The sequence below is a fragment of the Ambystoma mexicanum genome, chromosome 5q (assembly GCF_040938575.1).
Source record: "Ambystoma mexicanum isolate Mex_15411 chromosome 5q, UKY_AmexF1_1, whole genome shotgun sequence".
Lineage (NCBI taxonomy): Eukaryota > Metazoa > Chordata > Amphibia > Caudata > Ambystomatidae > Ambystoma > Ambystoma mexicanum.
The window spans coordinates 32,907,731-32,931,211 of record NC_090933.1 but is presented as its reverse complement, the minus strand read 5'-3'; the positions used below and the strand labels follow the sequence as shown (position 1 = coordinate 32,931,211).

At 45.5% G+C, this 23,481-nt stretch overlaps 1 long non-coding RNA gene across 2 annotated transcripts in view; it reads right to left on the bottom strand.

Annotated features, from left to right (window-relative positions):
* The window catches only part of LOC138498546 (uncharacterized), a 154,229-nt gene that overhangs the window by 25,076 nt on the left and 105,672 nt on the right, over positions 1–23,481 (bottom strand). The window contains exon 4 of one of the 2 annotated variants that reach the window (XR_011278738.1): positions 7,285–7,402. The exons of the other annotated variant lie outside the window; for it this stretch is intronic. This is a non-coding gene — a long non-coding RNA (uncharacterized lncRNA). Of the gene's footprint in view, positions 1–7,284; positions 7,403–23,481 lie in introns of those variants that run through there. 2 annotated transcript variants of the gene reach the window in all.

Genomic DNA, 23,481 nt, shown 5'->3' with positions numbered 1-23,481 from the left:
GGCTTGGACTGCCTCTTAGTTATGTGTATTATTGATGTGGAGCTGGGTCTAAAGATAACCTGTACTGCCTGTTTCCTTCCCCTCTAGGTTGTCAACATATTTCGTACGTTTAACCCTTTGGACCCCAATGGTCATATATATACATTGTATTGAGTGTGATGTATTGGTTTACTTAGTGTTACTGTAATTCTTTGCTATGGTCTATGTTACAAAGGTCTTGTAATAAATGTGTCTATATTTGTAATATAAAACCTGTCTGGAGTAATTTGTAAGTGTCCTTGCTCTGTGTGCTCATTGAGGACCTTCAGTCACCCTCACGCCTCCTGAGACTTAGACTTGACCGCCTGCCATAGCTACCCTGATTGGTCTGGCTTGTCCAGAGGTTCCCCTGTTCCAAGAAACTAGGCTGGCCTTCTGAACCTCTGCCCCTCCAGGGCATTAAAAGCTCTAACATCCCCACTATATTTCCCCAGGTTTAGTCATGATTTTTCCACCTGTGAGTTCCAGCCTACAGTCTCCTGGAACCCGACTTCCAGGTAGTCAAAGAACCTAACCTGCTGTAGGGGAGCACCATTCACCTCTATAGTCACAGTACTGCTTTTTGCAAACCGGGTTTTAAAGACCATCATCTTTGATTTCTCAATGTTTACCTTGAAACTTAACTCTTTGCACTAAGACGTAAAGATGTTCAATGATTTTCTCAGGCCTTTGGGTGTAGTGGAAAGGACAATTGCATCATCGGTGTACAAAAGTGTGGGATATTTTTTGTCCTCCATTTTAGGGCAGTCCTGGCATTCTCTCATCAGGGCATTTATGACTTCCTGGATCTATATGTTGAAGAGAAGAGGGGCCAGGACACACCCTTGTCTTACCCCTTTATTAACTTGTAAAGAAATTAATTCTCAGCCATAATTCTCTGCAGTCAGCCCTTCAGCCCTCCCTGGAAGTAAATACCCTTTTGTGCAAGGAAGAGACATATGGGCAGCAGACTGGGAGTACATTCATTTAATCACTGCTTCTTACAGATGAAAAATGAAATGTTTCAACTTTGCAGTGCATACATCACAGTTTTATACATAGCTAATTAGCATGACTTGCTTTTTTCCACATTTTCTGAATAATCGGACATATGTTGCAACCTTAAAATTGAACAGAGCAAGTTCTCGAAATGATTCACGTCTTTAGACTTTTTAGCACACTGTGCTCAAGACATAAATAAGTTGTCTGGTTTTCTATTGGCTAATTTCCCAACCTTATCTTTTTCTGACTGTGTTCCAGTTTCGTTTTATAAGTCATACAATTGAAACTCACATATTCTGCTATTAAATGATTAAATGTTGATTTGCACTTGTCTTCAGCTGCTCTCAGTCAACCTTGGCTGGGGCTCAATACACTCCCTTTTGTCACACGCCACTACATTTCTGTGTCTGCTCAACACTTTTAAATCTTAATGGAGTTTTGAGGCCTGCAGCTATCTGTAATACCATGGCTGCCTTTTGCAGACCTATATTCTATGTCAGACATCTATATTCTGTGTTAATTATGTTGTGCCCTATGCAAGCATTCCTTTATGTTTTATATTGCCCTCAATATGTGTTTCCAGTGTTTACTATTTCCAACATACTTACCTATAATAAGGGCAGCCTAGCAATACTCCTAACTTTTATAATGGTGGACAGAAGGGAGGGGTATAGGCCCTAAATACCATATTTACCTGTCTGTAACCAGAGAGAGAGAGAAAGAGAGAGGCTGCTCCTCTACATTCCGCCATCTGGTCGATAAATTCGACCACATACCTATTGCTTACCCTCCCCCATGTGCAATGCCCCTATGCATCCTTAGCTTAGTCACCCCCTGTTAGGGAGAATTCTCATTTATGGTTAATTTCCCTTACCTAGTGAGTCCCTCAGCAGCTTTGCTGGATTTCTGGGGTTTATTCTTTCCACTTGGTAAGAGTGTGAACCTTTTTCCCACTCTTACATGTGTTTTGCCATCTGTATTTCTACTGTTTGTGTGATGTTGGGCTCTGGAGCCACACCACTCCATGAGCCCAACTCTTTGTGTGTGTTACACAGCACCTTCAGTGCAGTGACACAGGTATGTCTCTAAGACATCGCCTTGACTCCATTTTGCTGGGGCTGACTACTGTCCCCCAGAAACAGGTTTTACTTTATGGAGTCATTTAAAACTGCAGACCCAATACACCCCATCTTACATGGAGTATTGGAAAGGGATAATTCCTACTCCTTTTTGTCTGCGCCTCTTGGAGCTTTGTTTCGCTCCCTTAACACTAAGACTTGGCTGGTGGCAGTGGTACCTACCCTATCTTTTCTACCGCGATTATAGTGTATAAACGTGGTACTGTTTTAGGCTATTGTATTAGCCTCAAACTTAAACCCGCTTGACCAAATACTTTTTATTTTGGCTCCGGTGGGGTTTTATCGCCATTTCTTTTTGGTAAAATCCTTCTTGTGTTTTACTTTCCACGGCAAACCAGGTTTGCCTTCTTTGTTCGCTGACCTTTGGCAGGCTTCTGTCCAGAAGCCCCCCTTTGGCATCTGGGTGTCTAGGTGGGCTGAATGTGAGGGAGGGGTTTAGTCACCCCCTGCACAGGGTCTCCTTGGAGATTCAAGTCACGCTTTGTGTCGATTGGCTGAGGTGGTTGTCCGGGCCGGACAACCCCCCTGCTGAGTAATTGACAGCCAGGCTGTGTGAATGGGAGATTTTGGCATAAAAGACAGGACTCTTGGGCTGTAAGTTAGAGTCGCCACTGGAACTGCAAAGAACCGAAGAGAAACGGAGAAGAAGACGGCTGCTGCAACTCCCGAGTCCCGGTGAAGCCCTGCTGCAATCCTGAACTATCTACTCTTCAACGACAAGAGAAGATCCAGTCCAGAGTCTTCTTCCCTTGAGCCTGGTGGGATCAACCAGCTCACCTTCCACAGCCAGGGGATCCTCTTCTTGGTCGAAATAGCTGCACACAGCTGTAGTGGTCCGGATAGCCATCTGAAGAGCCTCTCCTGTTTTAAAGGAGCGCACCTTTTATTCACTGTTGCTTCGCTGCTGCTGGCCTCATCCCTGGGTAGTGCAGATCGCTCCAGACGTCCTCCTTCTTGTCCCCACGACTGAAGCTCCAGGAACCGTGTGCCTGCAGGAACTACCAGGAACAACTGCCGTAGCACCAGCTTTTCTTCAAACGAATAAGGTACTGTGTCCAGCTTCGAGGAATTGGGGTGAACCCTTTCTCCTCACCCAAGGCTTGTCCTTGTCTTCCTTCCCTCTTATAACTTTTGCTTCCCTTTTGACAATATCCAAGTACTCCTGGCAATCTCGAATCGTGAACTGTTCTAACCTTGTGCTCCTCGACAAAAGGACCCTGTCCTATTTGACACTGGCGCAGGCCTACTGACTTTTATCTACATTTTAGAAAGTGTCCTCTGATTCTAGCTGCCTAGACAAAAGTATTGCCTATGATTTTTATCCCCTATTCTCTTGTGTTAATTCATGTGCTAAGTGTGTTTGACTACGGTAACGCGGGTACGTCTTCCTTTCGTAAGACCGAACTGTCATCACTGTCAAAAAGTGATTGCATAATAACCCACAGTAACGTCTTTGTTTCACAACACCGGTCTGTCAAATCCTAATGTAGTTACCTTGAATTGATCTGCACAAGGGGAATTGGTTGTGTGTAGTTTATTTGAAGTGTGGTTTTAATTTAGTAGAAGTGAAGTGTTTTGTGAACGGATGGTCTAAAAATAAATGTACTTTTACTTTTTAACCAGAAATCTTGAGTCAGTGTTTGCTTGAGTCACAGTAATTGTAGTCCTTTGTGTAATCTTTACTACTGCTCATTTGCTCTTGAGATAAGTTTGGCTGCTCAGCCATTGCTACCACTTTTTCTGTGTAGTACAGGCTTGTAGCAAAGGTGAAATTATACTACCACTTGTAGTCTTAATCGTGTGTAGTGGTCCCTAAAGGCACTGCACAGGATTCTACCTAACACCCCCTCAACTCAATGCTCTTTCTCAACATGGGAGCTATTGTGGAAGGCACTTTTAAAAAAAAACAATGCTGTCTCAAATCATATTGTATTCTCTTAATCTATTGTATATGTATCCTTGTTTGTCAAAGGATTGTCCTATGTTGCCCTCTTTTATTATTTCTGTATATGTATGTATCCCCAGAAAGTAATATTGTTTACTTCCATCTTCCATCTTGTTCCTACCCTCGTTACCCAATTAAACGTTAATTTACATGCACAGCGAGTGCCTCTGGCACTAGGAGAATTGGGAGGAATCGTTAAATGACATTTGTATATTTCCTTCTGAGGGGACCCACCGGCGCATTCATTCATTCATCTTTTTTTTTCTTCTCTCCTCTTTTCCTCTTTTTTCCTGTATGTAGTAGGTTATTATTTATTCATTGATAAACCCACATTATTTCTCTTCTCCACCCCTCAACCTTTCATTTGTCCTTGTCCCATGTGCCAGCTGCGTGGACTTCATTTCCTGGCCATCATCTCGTTTAACTTCCGTTAGAACATCTTCCATCAGGTTCTCTTTCATTCTCCATTTCAAGTTCAAAGGTCTTTCATCAGTTCATTATTGATTTTTTCCCTCTGCTTTGCAGCAAGTTCAGGGGCCCCTTAATTCTTACAAGGGCCATGCTTTAGGAGGTATTGGGCCTCATTATAACTATGCCGGTCTGGAAACAATGGTGCCGATACGCTTACACTACAGCTCTATGGGCGAGTGCCATCCCGCCCGCCAGGGTCAGACCTGCCGGGCAAAACGGCACCCGCCCACAGAGTTTAACGGGAGCACCGGCACCGTTAGCAACGGTGCCGGTGCTCCCGTGTCCCCATTCCCATGGAGTCCTATGGGAATGGGGACTAACAAAATTGCCGGAGTGTCTGACTTCCCGACCGCCTGGACTTGGAATAGCCCGGTGGCAACAGGAAGTCAGGCGCCAGTAATTTCTTACGGGTCTTGCGGCAACCCGCCGGTAGCACGGGCAAGGTTACCACCAGACCTGTAATGAGGCTCATTTTCTTTTTGAGTAAAATCGTCAGTCAAAGGGACATAAGGATGGGGGAATCCATAAGGAGGATTGTCTCTTCTTCTTGTTTTCTTCAATTCAGCAACAATGGGCATCTGGCTGAGTCCCCAGTCCCCCTTTTCATGACAATAAGAGCCTTTTTCCCTGCTGGAAGGCATGTGTGCTGCCGTCACTTGAAGTGCAGGTGTTCCCTGTCCATCTGAAATATAAAAAACCGGGTGAGTTTCTTGAAAATTAAGTGCATTTTTCAGTACTTTCTCCTAAAACCTAAACATTACTACTTCCATGCTTATATTTCTTTAAAGTATTCCTACCTCCTAAAACACTTGCCATTAAATGTCCTTTATTTTAATTGAATGGCTGCTTCTCTGCCCTTTTAGCACGGATTAGCCTGGTTTCATCCACCCACCGGCACTCAGAAACGTGGGGCCCAGCTTTTCATTTTTATTGTGTACCTAGGAATGTGAAATTTTCACTGACTTTTTTTTCATCGCATGCACTTATAAGGTCAATGTAATTTGGTTGTTGTAGTTCTTGTATTGTTTATTGATTTTGTGTATTAATGTCAATGTGTGTACACTTTGTCCTAGTACACCATTTAGGATTCCCTGATGAAGACGTGGATTAAATAATTCCATCACGTTGAAACCGATCGGAAACTGAAGATTGTTGGAGATGTGATTCTATGAATTGCAATATTTATTATTCTGTTCCATTCCAATATTTGATGACATGTTCCTAAATTTCTGAAATATTATGAAATTCTCTTTAAATCTTTTTCATGTCATCATCTGAAACGCTTTTTACATTTAGAACACATTTTTGTGTATGTATGAGAATGTATGTTGATGAATGATTGAATTGTTCATTGCAGCTATGTGTTTGGCTATCTGCAATGTTTTAAATGTTGATCTAGCTGCAACCCTAATGTAATTTAGAGTGTTGATCAATACATGATTGATTTATTTTTGTAAATTTTATATCAAGTTCAATAAATAATACTTTTGATAAGCAATATTTGAATAAAGTCCTTTGGACAATTTTTCAGTATATACTGGTATGATAATACCATGGTCCAGAGTGTAGGGTCGCCCTGTGTCTTTCAGCATAGTAGATCACACAATGGCCTCAAGAAGACCCAAAATCTTAGACAATTCAAGGGTTTTTATTAGAATATTTAAGGAATCCAACTAATGCCCTTTCCTTTCTCTCTCTCTCTCTCTCTCTCTCTCTCTCTCGCTCTCTCTCTCCTCTTTGTGTGGGCACACTCCAGCCAAGCTAAGGCTTCTCAAATCCCCCAAGATGATCGTTACTAGATATCTGTACCCCCTTAGTGTCTAATATGTTTCTGGCTAGTGGTGGGGGCCTAATGTCATCTATCCTGCTCCCTCCACCACTTTGTAAACACTCCTAGCTCCTACCCACAGATTCCCAATGATGTTGTGAAATTGGGGCCAAGGGCAGATACCCCGGTCTGTTTGTTCTCTCACTAACATACTCTTTTTCTCTCCTCTCCTTGATCTTACCACTTCTCTCCCCTTCCTCCCCTCTGCTAGTCTCTCTTCCTCCTCACTCAGCTACTGTATCCCTTCTTTCTGTGCTCAAGGATATGGTGACCTGCTCACCTTTCAGGGATATGGTACCCTGCTCCCTCTTCAGGGATATTATGGCCTGCTCACCCTCCAGAGACATGGTGCCTATCTCACTCTTCTATACTAACCTCATTGTCCCTCCCCTCTTCCCTACAAATGATCCTTAACCTTACCACACTCTCTACGACTAAACTGCCTTCAACCCCCTTTCTGCTTCACTCCGTCCACACTTCTACCATCACTACCACCTTGCACTCTCTATATGCCCTTCTACTGTACACACTCTCTATCATTTTTACTCTCTCTACAATTCCCTCTACACTTTCTCGGCCTCTCTCTATCTTCACTCTCCTTTCACAATCACCTTTTCCACACACCTTCTCTACTACAACATACACACCACACACCACACACACACACAGCACACATGGTACCTCTCTCTCTGTCTGTCTGTCTCTCTCTCTCTCTCTCTCTCTCTCACACACAAATACTTCTCCTGCATTCTGCTCCAATTCTGCCACCAGCATTTCAGCACTCTGCTACGCTGTCCACCCTCTGCCTGGTCCACCTGAACACCTCCCGTCTTCACCCCTGCAACACACACTCTACAGCTCATTCACTCACCTGATATACTGTGCTTCTGATTGTTCTACTCCTCCCTTCCACTGGCTGCAGCATCAGTTGACTCTATTGACCAATCTGTGTCTGTCTTTTCTCCAGTAATTGGGTTACGCAGGTGAAAGGTGTTGTAACTAGGAAGATGGACACATAGACTTCAGGTAGGTGCAAAGTTGATCCATTTTATTGTCTTCCATAAATCAGTGTGCAGTCAGTTGTAAATGCTGGATGTACTGGATACTATGTACACTGCTGGAAACCGGCAAACCACCACAAAGGCAGGTCTTGACTCTGTCAACTTCTCTGTAACTGTCCCCCAATGGGACACTTACTCTCAAACCAATGGCAGTATTCTACTGCATGTGTTATCACAGAACAATGACCCATCCATGACATCATTCGCACAGGTAGTGACCACTACACTCCCTCCCCTTTAAGCTTTACAACATGGAAGGAGAAGGAGTGCCACAACAACAAAGATACATTGGCATGAAACCCTAGCAAGTCTTAGAACAACTTAACATTCTACATTGTCACTCTAACATAGCCACACTCAGCACGAAAATGAGACATTGCTACACACCCCACTACATCCCAACAGCAATAATATACAATAGTGTAGTAATGTTTTCTTTTCATCATCACTCCATACTCTAAACTCTAAATACAATCTAAGCCACATTCAAATAGCAATGCTCTACAATCTAGACTCACTAACCCATAAGCATGCAACAGGCATACTGTGCACAGCGCACAATCCGCAACACTCTAAGATCCAGAACACAATGATACAAAATCCCCTAACTAAGAGCATGTAACAGGCACACAATTCCCAGCATTCGACGATCCAGAAAATAAGATACCAAGATGCACACCACCTACTCCGTTCAAAATCAAGAAAAAAAACTGAATACAAAACATGGATGTCACAACAATAAAAACCCACCCAACATCCATGACACAACATCCTAAATAGTGCCTACAACCACGCAGTGAAATAAATCTTGCCAAAGAGAATACAATTTCTCCAAAGCTAACCTGGTAACTAAGCTGCATGGTCACACCACACTTGAAGCAAGCGATGTGCAATAAATAAATAACACACCCCAACAGCCGCTAATTAACAGAGGAGCCCGAAGGTCGACAACACCTCACAAGAGAGAACTCGAAGGTCACCCTCATTGACGGAACCCACAGGTCACCATCCAACCAACAAATGTACATATAAATCAGTGCACAGGCAAGATCACTGAATCCCCCAAAAGCTACTAGAATTTGAGAGGCACATAAGGAATCATACAAGACCCCTACCACCTGCTGCTAAGACTGCGCACAGCCAGCTTCTGCCACAAAAATACACGACACAAGTTTTAGTGGCTCCTTGCATCATGCCCTACACAGACAACATAAAATGCTCAAATCATTTAACATTTGCCTAATGGCAGGCCCCTAAAGCCAGCACAGATATGCCAATGCACTAAGCAAGTGGTTTAATTACATGCAGCCTATTTCTCAAGATGGCCGTGGGGTGGGTCATAGTATGCTATACTATCTTTTCTACCCCCTTCCCTGGGGTACCTCTCAATCCTTGGTGTCCCCACTCTCGCTCTTCCCTACGGAGGTCTGTAGCTGCATCATAAGTTACATGATGCAGCTGTCAATGATGTCCCTGTTACACTAGCCTGGTATCCACAGGGACGCCACCCAGCCGGGTTACTCGCTGGTATGCTTCTCAGTTTTGCCCAGATGTGGTCTGCGGGAAGGTTCTGCCTGAAAATACAGGAGGACTGTGTTCAGGACTGGCCGACCGGGGTAAGTATCCTCCCTCCACCCCCAAATGATTTCAGCCCCTCAGGGGCCCTCACCTTGTGGTAGAGTTAGGCGTGCTCTCCGTCCTGCCTTCTTGCAGGGGTGCGTTGTGTTTCGTGGGCGTGTGCGGTCCAGTTACTTCACTGACGCCGGCCCGTTTGATATCGTTCAGGTAGGTCTTATTGCTGTTCTTTAGTATTGTTGCTATCCTGCATGCCTCTCTTGTTTAATAATGTCTCTTTTTCTCCCTTAGGTATGCAGAGCTTCAGTGCGGCGAACTGGCTTGGTTGAGCCCGGCTGATAAATGATGGCGCTTTAAGAGCACTATGATGCGGTAAGTAAGCGCTATGGGCAGCGCTGCGATGGCTTGCCTTTGCTAACCTGTTTTGTCTTCTTTCCTTGCAGGTCGCGGTGTTCTTGAGCGCGTGTGGAATTTTCCGGGGTGGTGCCAGCCGAGAGGCGACCAGCCAGGTAAGCCTTTTGAGGAGTTCGTAATTTGCAATGTCTCTTCTGCTTTCTTAATGTTGCCTCTATCTTCCTCTTTCAGGTCGTGCAGTCTGGGAGGCGTGCAGATCCAAGGAAAGCTGTTCTCAGGAGCTGCAAGTAACTAAAGATGAAGACTGCAGGTAAGATGCTGCTGCTAATGATGTTCCGTTTGTCTCCATGCAGGTACTGCTTCGCTGATGTTCGTGAGTATAGCTGGACACGGTGAGCGTCACGTTGCAAGCTGCAAAGTAACGCAAAGCGTGTTGTCTTGCTCGGGTGTGGTTTAAATAGCCCCAACACTGACAACACACTAAAGTAGTTCCCAAGCACATTGTTTTTCATGGTGTATGAGCCAGGCACCATAGGCGCCAGGACTGGCCCCAAGAGGGTTTTGGAAGAGGATGCCAGGCTCTAGAGGCCCGAGTCCTGACTCCACCTGGCCAATGGGTTTGCCAGAGGGGGTTTTGGGCGAGGGTCATGACAGGCCCCCACCATCTAGGGATGCCCCTTTCCCTTTCCCATCACTCCCACAACTGGTAAGTGCGCCCCCTTGGCAGCGCTGGATCTGCACCTTTACTGCATTCCCCATCGATCGATATGACACAACTTTGCCCACCATACTCTTACTTATCGTTTTGGGGATCCACAACCTTGTTACCCTGTCCATGCCCCCCCCTCTGCCTCATACTCACCCTGGGACTAATCTATTACTATATACTCCTGCCCACTGATTGAGCACGCCACCCAAAAAGCATCATACTCGTCCACATTTGTAGGTGACACTATAAATACTACTTGCACATTAGACTTGGTTGCTCCAGATTGTGTGGCATTTACAATTTTACCCTGTCTCTTCCCCACCAACATTCATTTATATAGCTTTTCCTTCCTTTTTTACATCTACCATTTTGCAATATCAGCTGCGCTGCACAGAAGGCAATGAGCACTGCACGAGCACTGTGACAGTTACTTTAAATAAGTTGACCAATCATGTGGGGGCCCAGGAGAACAGTGAATCAATCCAAGTGTCTGCCTGAACATCGTGCGTTTCTCTCATCATTTTTTCATGGAGTGTGCAAATTTCCTCAATGACTACTGTTAGCGTTGCATTGGTTGCATCATTTGAAGGTATCATTGTGCAGCAACTGCTGTCAATTCTGTGGCATAAGGTGCCCTCCATTGCTGTGATCATATCTAATACGCATCTATTCTGAAGTGCCACCAGTCTTACTGCACAGAACTCTTCCCACACTGCATTGAACCCCTTTTCTGTTGAGTTCACCAGCTGCAAGACCTCATAGCGGGCCACTTGCAACCACTTAGTATTAATGACGGTTTGGACCCCAGGAAGCAAGAGAGATGTGAGGAAAACAGAATCCAATGAAAAAAGGCAGAAAGTTTGGTATTGCTTCCAAACTCTGTGATGATTCCTCCGACCAATAATTACTACTGCGCCTCCTTCTGTTCACTGTGTGCTTCTGCCTTTCTTGTGCTTTTTGTTCCTCCAACATTTTCTTTTTCAACAGTGCCGGGTGGTTGAAGGGCATCAGGTCTGCTCGGGACAGTACCAAGGCAGGGCTGTGAAGCATAATGAGAGAACACAATCCTCTCTAATCCGGAGGCAGCTGGGCATATGCCTGGGTTCCACATGCCAACTACTGGTCCATCACCACTGCTGTCCCATTCTGCAGTGCTGGGATGCTCATCACCTTTGCACAGCCGGCATTGGCCCCCAGATATGTTGACCCTGTGGACCTGAAACATAAGGAAAGTTGTCTAAGAGGTTTTATGTGGACTAGTTCATGTCTCTCATCTATCCATGTCAATGCACGCACATATTTGTTCCACGCCGCCCTACAACTGTTTTTTATTTTAGCTACTACATCCCCCTCATATCCCACTAATCCTTCTGCTTGACACGGCACCATTCCCCCTCCCATGGGCCGTCATGAAGTACATATCCCTGTATCCTCATTAGTGGCCTTGTTTGGCACCATGGAATATCGTGCCCTGATTTATTTTTGCAGTGCACTCTGCTGTGAGTTGTGAACAGTTGCTCTCCTTTCCTTACACCATCTGTTATATATTCTACTATTATGTGCTCGGTAGCCTTGTTTGTAGAAATTCTCGCTAACTGTTTATAGTTGTCTGCATATAGATTTTCCCCTTCATCTACCCGGTGAACGGCCACAGTGTGCCCCTGAAAAAGGCCTTGTGTTTTAAACAATGACAAGTGCATCATACACCCCTCCTCCCCTGGTGGTATCTCCTGCGGTCAAAAGAACTTGGGTGTCCCCATGATGTGTGGGATGGGAGAGCACACATAACAAGTGTCATTAGCCCTATCTCACCCAACACGCCACATATCGGCATACCATCCATTGCCAGATGCCTCATCCTGCCCCCCCAAGTGCGTCAAGAAACACATCTGCATTGATCATGCTCCTTTTGCTTCTTATATTTGTATTACTCTCTTTGGTCATGCTGGTCGACCCTTTATAAAGCAAGAACTAGAGAAAGGAGAGAGACAGAAGAACACAGAGAAAGGCCAAAACAAACCATAGCAAATGTTTCCATTTTCTATTTTTACTATTGTGAGGCACACCGATCTTCTCCTGCACAGACCTCCTGTAAAATCTAATAGCAGAGAAAAAAGTCAAGGACAGTTGGTGAATCCTTCGCATCAAGTTGTGCTCATCTTCTCTTCTCCGAGGGAGCCGGTGCTGTTGTCTCAATGGACTTTGGTTATGTGGATCCATGATTTCCTGTCAGTCACCTTGACCGCCGTGGGTGTTGTGTAGACAGCGATGTCAGGGCCAGTAAAATGTGCTTCCTTCCAATTTCATAAAAAGTTCTTAATGAAGATTCTGTCACCTGGGTAGACAGGTGCAGCTGATGGAAAGCTATCTTCTCGTTGCTTATCTGTGGGTGGTATCTCTAGCCGCCTGCTTGGATGTGGGCGCACCAGACGAGATATATAAGTAATGGCATTGGTAAGTTCTGCCAAGTACGCATGGAATTCTTCACCTATGATCTGGGTCGAGCTATTAGCGCCTGAAATACTACTTGTACAGTACTTGTAGGAGTGAGAAGCACATGCTTTTCCTGCCAGTAACAATTTTGTATGGAGTCAAATGATGATCCGCGCTAGGTGAGTTGCTCAAAGCAAATGGAGCATGCGGAAGGCAGTGGAGTCAGTTTTTACCAAGCATCACGGTCAGCTTTGCCAGGCATTCTTTAAGCAAGCCATTTAACCTCTCTACTACGTTGTTGGCTTGTGGGTGGTATAGGGAACGAATGGTATCACAAGTATGACACTGACACAATGGGTACAATTTGTAAAACCTTTATTGAAATGGTTGGGGTTGGAAAAACTCCTACTTTGCCCTATAACTATGATGGGAGCAATCTTGACCATCTTTTTATTTTTTATTTTTTTATTTAAAATATTTTAGTTTACAAGTAAACTTTTTCGTTGTCTCTTTCATTTAATTTCATAACATGTAAATAGACATATACGTATACCTTTAAAAGGTAGAACGCAACAGAACAAATCAAAACAAATAGAAAAGAGAAAGAAAAAAAACAAAAAAAAGAAAAAAACACAAAATACAGTACACGCCGTTCCATTGTTTTCTTTTCCTTTGATACTAATATTGCTCTTTCTTTTCCTTTAGTTAGAGGACCATTTTCTTATTGTTCAGACCCGGGAATTATGTTGGTAATTGCTTCCCAAAATTTGATGATTGTGATAATAAGTTTTGTGTTATTTCCTTCTATTATCATTGACCATCTTTGTTTGGGATCTAAGTGAGCACCTGAGTCTAACCATCTATCTCTACATTGGTTCCTTTGTTCTGTTAGTCCTGTGCACATCATGATTATGTGATGTAGAGTTTCAAGTTCAGATTTATCTTTACAGAATCGACAGAACATGGAGTCCTCAGGTATTTGTTTTATCATTCCGAGTCGTTGTCTCGTCGGTAGAATATTCAATCAGAGTCTTAGGAAAGTATTTCTAATTTTCTTGTCGGGAAATTTCTTCAAATATTCCGGGATGTGATGCAATCATCTTATATTGATATTACTTGTTAAGGAAAGTTTGTATAATGCATTTATCGCCTTCGTTTTGATCCAGTCATTTCTTTGGAGTACCAGTTTGGCTTTCTATTGCCGGTTTAACAACATTTCAAGCTGTATATCCTCTCGTTCTAGCAGTTTAGTAATGCATGTTTCCATTGTTTCAGTACAGTTGCATTTATTGCAAGATTTCTGTCTCGTAAGATGTCTATTGCTAGTTGTTTTTCCGTTGATTACATTTTCCTAAACAAATTAAGGGAATTCCAATTTCTGACTACTTCAAGGGATTGTAGGCCCAGGGTTTGCCGTATACGAGGCGCTGGAAAAGAAGCTGGCAGTGCAAGTATTTTCTGCCATATTGTACCTCCTAGTTGATTCCAGAGTCCTTGTGGTGCGTTGATCAGGGACTCTGCTCCATATGTTAGTATTGCTGTTATTATTTAGCGTAAAATGTTATTATGGGTTGCATTGAGTATGTCCCATATTTACCATGCAGCATCTTGCCTTGTCATGCTAAGCATAATGCTTTTTCTTTCGTTTTTTCCATCCACTGTTTTTCAATTTCGGATTGATTTACTACCAGACCTAAATATTTTATATTTGTCACTGTTTCTAATTGCTTACCATCCAAGTGGAAGGTCATTAGTTTTTTGTTGTATTTCTGTGTTAGTGACAAAACTTTTGTTTTTTTCCCATTGATTTTAAGGTCATTTTCTTTTGCGTAGTCCATTAGATGATTTATTGTCTTTGGTAATCCTATTTTTGTTTTGTCGAAGCATACTACGTCGTCTGTGTAGATTATGGGCCTCATTACGACCCGGGCGGTAAGGGATTACCAGTACCGGTAAGGGCACTGGTGCCGGTAATCCCTTACCGCCCTATTCCAAGGTCCCTTTGCGGGTCCTCCCTTAACGGCTGGTACGACCAGCCGTTAAGGACGGCACCCGCGAAGGGACTTTAGAGGTAATAACGGTACCGCAATTTGCCGTACAGTTATTACCGCCTTCCCCATTCCCATTGAGCCCTATGGGGGCTAAAATGGGAATGGGGAAGGGCCATGGTGAATGGGAAATTACCACCCCCGCCAACCTTGGAATGGGGCGGTAATTGCTCCATTCACCATGGCGGAATCGGTAAGGTTTTGGAGGCAACCATGGCGCTAATAGCACCATGGTTACCTCCTGTCATGATGCCCGCTCCCGGGGAGCCGGTTCAAGCCCTGCATCCCGAAAGCGGACATCCAGTGTCCCCAAGGAAGGACCCAGCAACCCCATATATGGGCCCTTTGGACAGTGTCCTGGTGCCTATGGCGCCAGGCTCATAAAAGACATCAGTCCTGGCGCCATAGGCGCCAGGCTCATTATGGGAGTGCTTGGGTGCACTTACCTGATGCAAACCATGCTGCAGGATCCCGGCCTCCTTGAGGCCTGAAAGGAACTACTTTACCTGTGGGACTAATTTACCACCCGGGCATGGTCCGGGAAGGATACATACCTGATTGGAGGAAGGATACATACCTGGAACTTCTTCCAAGGCTATTTAAACCCCACCCGAACAGCCACACGTGCTTCGCGTTGTTCTGCATCTAGCAGCTGGACGCTCACCGTGTCTGCTCCTGCATCCTGACTTCTGCCACGCCTGCCAGCATCCTGGATCACCTGCAAAGGAAGAGAAGAAGAGAACAGAAGAAGGAAAAGTCCTTACCTGCAAAATCCGCATCCCGGAGACATCTCGCCGACAATCCAGAAAAGGAAGACTTTAATTTAAAAGCTCATCGCGTCGATCGCTGCAGCGCCGCATTCCACTCACCTTTACAGGGCGCCTCCATGTTCAACAGCGATCATCCGGATTCGCAGTCACGCCCCAGCGCCTAGGGAGAAAAAGACCAGAACAAAAGGTGAGAGAGAGAAGGGAATAAGGAAAGCTAAATCTCCATGTTAAGACTTACCTGTTGATTCATTCCCTCTTCATTTCGGGTCTGCGCCGCATCCTGGCATTTCCGGCCCCCGGCCCCAAAGGGGAAAAAAAGACATCAGCGTTAATGAGCGAATGAAAAGACATTACCAAAAAAACGCTCATTAAAGACTTACCTGATTTCTACAAGGATTTCACCTCTCATCTCGGGTCGGTGCCTGTTCCCCGGCATTCCGTACCCCGGCCCCTATGGGGAAAAAGACACTGCATTAGTACATTAATGCATGGACACAAGGGGAACCTCTTATCAAAAAACTTACCTGGAAGCCAAGCAAGTTTGATTCTCACCAATCCGAAAATCCAGTGAAGTAACTGGATACCAACGTGCCCCTGCATCAGAAGCAGGATGGAGAGCTCGTCCTTCCAGACCCTAAGGTGAGACGGTACGAGAAATCACAGAAGGGTTTTGAGGAGGGTGAGAGGGGAAAGTGGAAGGCCGATTGCATTACCCCGCAGACAGTTAATCCCCTATTTTCGCCCACAGAAGGATACTTCTGCGAGCCAGACAAGCCAGATTTGGGGGCCCGGTCCAGTCCGTCTTCCGAACCCTGCGCATCACCTTAGAAGAGGTCACAGCAGCGCGAACCAGGCCAGCGCCTCCGTGGGAGTCAGGTGAGCGTAACACCTCCAGGGTCGTAATGAGGCCCAATGTGTCTGACTTTTGTTTGATTTAATCTGGGTGGATTTGTTACAATTGTTGATTGGTATTCAGGCAGATCGGAAATGTATAAGTGACCATCAAATAATAAATAACCTAGTCCTCGTGGAATCCTGTCAAATCGAAATGGACTATACTAACAAAACCTAATGCCTGCCCTATTTCTTGTACAAAAAAGTGTAAAAAGGAGAAATGTATGCAAAAGGACAAATCAGTGTTTAAATGATAATGTGGCTGAACCAGCTCTCCTCCTCACGTTGGACCTCACGGTGTGTCACCCTCTGTAGGCAGGATGACACACTCTGGCTTGGTTTCCAACACAATACGCAGTTCAAAAACATGGGTAGAGGCCTGCCTGGCCTTCCACATTACAGTCTCTTTCTCGAACTTTCAAATTAGTATTTCAACAAAACGTTCACAAAGATCTCCCTCTGTCTGGCTCAGATATTTTACCATACAGTTCTCGTAGGTCCCCCTCTGCCGGGCTCAGACCTATCACCATAAAGTTCAATACAAAATACAGTACAAGGGGCTCCCTTCCCCAAGCTTATCATACTTCGGTTCTCCCTCAGTGGCTGGAACCACTTTCAGATGTTGAAGACTTTCGAATGTGCGTGGCTTCTTTGCAAACCACTGCAGCACCACTTCGATTTAAAGTTCACGGTTTAACTCTCACTTTTCCTTTCTCTAGGAATTAATGTTCATTATTTCACTTTTGCTGTTCATTCACTTTCTCGCTTTAAACAAAGTACCTTTCACAGAGACTTTTGAGTGGGCTGCTTCCTTTCACCGGACCACTCCGTTAGTTAGTAATGCTGATGTCACAGCTGCTTTTCACATTAAAGTTCACTCAACAGGTCTGCCTTTCTTTGCGTCTCATCCACATGCATGCATCCTTCACTTGCGATATATTGTTTTTATTTCAAACTTTAACACACACTGGATTCTCAGGATGCTTGCCAACTCACTGACTGTGTGCGTCTTTTTCAGGGTTTTGCAATTTCAATTCAGGACTCAAGGTTAGTACCACAGGCTTGGCCTCGCCTCCCCAAATCTGCCGTTCAACCAGGAAGGCCGCTGGCATCCTTGAAACACAATGCAGTCTTCACATGTGGGATTTGGCCTTTTCCAGGCCTATCAGAGGTAACGACCTCCAGTAGGTAACCCTTGTGGCTTTCCATCCACAGCTCTCGTCCCTTGGTCCGTCGCTCTGCTCCAGAAGGTTTGCCTTTGTCCCAGAAGCTCTGCTCGTACTTGTATTCCGCCTTGCTCAGAGTGTGTCTTTAGTTGTTGTCTTTTATCCATGTGACGAGAGCTAATTGGTATCAGATGTGCGGACTTGAAGTCAAGTGCCTGACTTTGCCTGACCCAATTAACGGGACATGTCTAGTACGATGTATGAGTGTTAAGTTTGTTGCTCTTAGTCACCCTCTTCCTTGGCCCAGTGTTTGTGTGAAATGGGGTGGGGGAAGTTGGAATCTTGGAGTATCCTAAAAAAGAGGATGGGGTAAAGGAACAAAAAAGGGAGGAATACCGCGCCTCACCATCAGCGGCATCAATCCTGCCCCCCGAATACCCCTCACCCAGGTTATCCTCCCGCACTGGTCCACCCCCAGGGTCTAGATCCAAATGTGATGGCCGTGCCCTGGCCACCTGAGAGAGAGATCCCTGGGAACTAGCGGGTGAGACACCCTCTGGTTTCTCAGAGTGATAAACTGAATATAGGTGCTGTTTTATCCCCAGGAGGGCTGTAACCTCCTTGAAGAGATCATTGGAAAAGTGCTGCTCATTGTTGGATCTTAATTCATCACTTATACCCCACCTCGGAAATACCTCCTGTGCCAAGAATTTGGCTGCTAATTTTACATTATTGTGGGCACAGGGTCCCACCTCAAGCCAACGCGAGAACGGACAAGCTAAAACAAGCATTTATCTATAAGAGGCACATCTGTTTTGAATATCGACATAAACAAAAGTGCCGGAAGGGCCCTTCCTGTCGCTGCAGCGTTACCCTGACAGTTTTCAAAGTATGCGCAGCCCAAAACTTCTGGCACATTACACAATTCCCTGTTAACTCGGCCACCAATTCAGAAAGCTTAGGCACAAACTACCTTTTTATAATGCTACACTGAGTTATTTTCTGGGCATCACTGGTTTCCCTGTACTATTCTGTCTCCACACCAGGTCAGTAGAGGAGATTGAGCATCTCCTCTGTATCCATAGCTCCTTTTCCTCCTGGGGCGCTTCTCACTGCAGTTCAATTATCTTGACAATGGGTAATGCATTGAAGGTCTCTGTAGTTTCAGTACTCTCAGGTCATTTAGACCCCTAAAACATCATATGTACTTTCTCTTTTGTACCTGGATATAATTTAGTTGTGCCCTTGGGCAGGTACGCTGCTTCTTTTGCTGCTTGGTCAGCCATATCGTTTCGTTGTGAGATAAACGTCCAGGCCACCTGTGTGGACAGTGCACTTTATTATGGCCAGCTCATCAGGGTGTGTCAGCACCTCCATTAGTTGTACCAACAACTCTGCATGTTGAACCGAGGACCCATCACTCCTTCTGAACCCCCTTCTTTCCCATCGGGCCAACCCTGAGTGCACTGTGGAGGTGACGTACACAATCTGAGAAGATGTTGACCACGCGTCCCTCTGACATGTCTAATGCTCTTATTAAGGCCACTAACTCTGACGCTTGTTCTGAATAATGATTTGGCAATCACACCTATGAGCAAATAACATATTGACCCACCTTGTGACACACCACTGAGGCACCTGTATGCTTGCATCCTGAGTTGGAATCTATTATCGATGACCTGCCAACAAAGCAGATCTCTCCCCTCTATTACTTCCTCCATCACCAGGGGGTTCCCCTTCCATTTGGTACATGTAAGGTGCACAGTCTTGAACATTTTCTCCCGGTGCAGCTGACTGTGCTATGAATTTTTTGCGGGGTTCACTACACGACATCTGGCAACTTCAATTGCTGGGTCTGTCAATATCACCTTGTATCCCGAGTGTTACATCCCACTACTGGCGATGGTCGCTGTGGCACCGCGGTAGGCATTGTAATTCGTTACATTTTGCCTCCCCAAAGATGGCGGTGGAATTCCCCTGTCATGCTGTGGTAGGAGGTGCAGCCTTTGCACGCACGTTTCCGACGCCGGAGAGAAGTCACGTGAAACAATATAGCGGTTGTGTATCAACAACTCAACGTGCCGCTACTCTTCAGAAAGACGCTCCAACAAACTAATCATTATCAGTGCTCTCCATTAACCGCCCGGAACCTAACATCGGGAATTTCACTATCTCTCATCAAGATTCTTTCCTCGCTTCCCGGGGACGAGTCTTTCCCAAATTGCCTCAGAAACGCTCCTGCCCTAAACCGCTCGATATTGCTAGCACCAGGTCAGTTTTGTGGCCAGCCTGCAGTCCAGGCTACGCGTATCCTTGCTGTATGCTCATTCAAGTCCCTCTAGTAGGTGGCAATTTGGTTCCTCCTCCTCTAATTTCCTACAGTCATAGCTCTCATCTTACCAGTTTCTCTCTCCGTTCTACAGTTCAAGGACTCCTTCAAATCCCCTGAAGCTGATACTGTTACAAACATTGATAAACCAGCTTGCATCCGTTAGGTAGGGGGTTCCTATTCTCGATTCAGACTTTCTACCTCTTGCTTACTTTGAATATAACCTCTCTTTTTCTTATCACTTACCTTGTAGTGGGTGGTTCCGTCCATCAACGATCATCCAATCCATCTGGACACCGCTTTCCAACTGCCATTCGAGTCCAGCTCCAGAACCCGAAGACCCTCAAACATCCGAGGAGCGACATCTGTTCCAGAGCAGGGTTTTCTTCCCCAGAGGGTTTCCCTGGGAGTGCTTCTCCCTCCTTACCTGGTTTGCTAAGGAGGGTGGTAGAATTTTCTGGGGAAGTCTCACTGTCTTCACTCACAGACATCAAGGCAGGTTAGTGAAGATATGACTTTGTTTTTGGTATCACTGTCTAATTACCTGTTCACTTACAGAATTGTAATAGATAGCGACGCCCAAAAGAAAGAGCAGTTGCGGAATCATGGAACAACAGATGCAGCAGCTCATGGCTGCAATCAATGCAGTCCTTATCTCATGAAGTACAAAACCTTAAGCAGGAAAGCAGTCAGTTAAGACAACAAGTGGCTTGTGTTATCCCTGAGTTTCCCCCGTCTGCTTTACCTACCGGTAAATCCGACGGTAATCCTCATAAGTTGAAAGAATTCCTAGATAGCTGTACAGTTCAATTCACCTTCAAACCTTGCTATTTTCCGACTGATAAGTACAAGGTCGGTTTTTTAGTTTCCATCTCTCTGGAGCGGCTCTAGCTTGGGCAACTCCCTTAGTAACCTCTGGGAACCCTGTCCTAGATTCATACACAGCCTTTGTAAACCGCTTAAAATCTATGTTCAGTAGACAGGAAATCTCGGTGGCTGCACAAGAAAATCTGTTAGACCTCAGACAAGGCACTCAGGAACTGATGTCCTACATCACTCAGGTTAAACAACTCTCCTCAGAGACTACCTGGCCAGATGACACCCTACTAACTCTATTTCGGAGGGGTCTCACCGAGGAGCTCAAGGATGAAGTGTCGCGGGTACCCCGTCAAGCGAACCTGGCAGACATGATCACCTTAAATATGCAAATGGATTACCGTCTACAGGAACGACATCATGAACGAAAGAAAGGGAGGTCATTTCGTTCCCGTTCCGAAGGTCTTCCATCAGTGGTTAAATCTATTCCACAAGACAAACCTATGCAACTCGTTTCAGCAAGGGGACCTTTAACTAAAGGAGAAAAAGAAAGACGTAAATCCTTAGGATTATGCATGTACCCCTGTTCCTCGACCCATGTCCTAAGAGAATGCCCCATAGTACCTCCTCGTAAACCCGTAGCCCCATTGCCGGGAAATTCCAAAACCCTGCCGTAAGGGGAACCACGGATAGGGTAATCAGAAATGGTTCCTCGAAGACAGTAGCTCATTCTCAAACCTCTCTTCCGGCAGATCTGTCGATGGTGGTGGTCTCGCTTAGTATAAATATTCAAGACCAAGTAATCTCTGCTATAACAGCATTGGTGGATTGCGGTGCTGCTGGGAATTTCATCGATGACCACTGGGCAGAACCCAATGGTATTGCACGGGTGACTAAGTGATCCGTCACCCCTATACAAGGGGTAGACGGTTGTCCTTTGAGTTCCGGTCCTATCCGGGAGCAGACAAAGCCCCTCACTTGTCAAATCTCTTCCCATAAAGAAACACTTGTCTTTGATTTAATCAAAGCCACCCACTTCCCCGTTATTCTGGGGTTACCGTGGCTGTGGCTACATAATCCGTTCATCAATTGGTCGGCCGGAACCCTCTTCCTGGGATCCGATTATTGTGTTTCACACTGTTTATCTGGCGAGTGCATATTTCTCCTCCTACTCCTACTCCTAACACAGTTACTACAGTGGGACTGGTAAACAAGATTCCGGAGATTTACCACCAATACTCCTCCGTATTCTCCACACCACAGTTTTCAACCTTGCCTCCACATCGGAGAGATGACTGTCACATTGAATTACAGCCAGATCAGCCCATACCTTTTGGTCGGATGTATATGTTGTCCCAAAAAGAGAAATTGGCCTTTAAGGAATACCTACATACCAATCTACAAAACGGGCTTATAACCGAGTCTACTTCTCCAGCCGGTGCCTCCCTTTTCTTTGTTCTGAAAAAAGACTCATAGGAGTTACAACCCTGTATCGACTACAGAGGTCTAAATAAGATCACTATAGTCGATAAGTATACCCTGCCTTTAATTCCAGACATACTGGAGGCGGTACAGGGGGCCACAATCTATTCTAAACTAGACCTTGGAGGGGCGTATCTGTTATTACTGTTATGGCACTGTATAATTATGAGTAATATAAGCTGTTGTAGTACTAATTTAAGTAATAACTCACAAACAGCTCACCTTGGCAATCGATGACTCCAACTGGGAGAATAAAAGCAGCTGTGAAGATTTCCCAGTGACAGCCCTGGCCACTCAGCCCAGGGTAATGTGACCCAGGAGAGCGGGCAGGACTCCCAGGGAAACCCTCAATGGGAAGAAAACCCTGGACGAAATCCCAGCTCGTGCAGATCAGGCTAATGGTGGAAGGTTGGACGTCTCCGACAGGAACCCCCGGGAATCACACAAGACACCTTGTCTGCAGGAATGAGAAGTGAAGAAATAGGGAGCAGGTTAGAGGAGGGCCCAAAGAAGGGAAAGGAAAGGAGAGATCAATGGAAATCCTCTCACCCGAAAAGGACTGAGGGAAAGTTCGGATCTGGAACCTGGCTGAGTAGGAAAGCTTTGGGCGAGTCGGGAGAGCCTGGAAGGATAACAGGAGATGAGGACCAGGTAAAAATACTCAAGGGAATCCTTTTAGAAAGGGAACTTACTCAGATGGGGAACTGGCCGGAATGGGAGACGAATCAGAGTGATTCGCGAAGCCGATTGAAAACGAAACCAGCGAAAGTTGAGGGAAGGATCTGAAGAGAGAAAGTAACACAGGGTAAGTAGGAACCGCTAACACAGAGGGAAATGAGAGCATGGAGAGAGAGGATTCAGAAGCGAACTCACGGAGCGTCAAAGGCAGAAGCGACGCGAAGCACTGGCCGCTTCGTTTCCGGATAAAGGATAACGTGATCGGTCGTCCGCACGTCAAGGGAGCGTGCAACTACTAGACCGCTGCCAGCCGGTCGGGGAGAATCACCAGCTTCCATCTTAGAAATGTTAGGAATCAGAAAGCCGCACAAGCGGGTCCGTGCCCATAAAGACCACTTGCGGCGATGTGTAACAGTATGCCCCCTCCTCCGGGAGGGCGCCCCTGGTTTACCCGGATGAAGCAGGAAAAAACGCTGCACAAGACGGGGTGCGTGAACCCCAGAAGCTGGCTCCCAAGTTCTTTCAGCAGGAGAATAACCCTTCCAGTCAATCAGAAACTGCAATCGAACACGATGGAATCGTGAGTCACAGATAGCAGCTACCTCAAATTCATCACCACTGTCAGTGAGAATCGGAGGAGGTAGAGAATCTCCATCGCGATGAAAACGATCCCGCACCACTGGCTTAATCTGAGACATGTGGAAACCCGGGTGAATCAGAGACCAGGAAGCAGGTAAGGCAAGTCGGACAGCGGCCGTCCCAA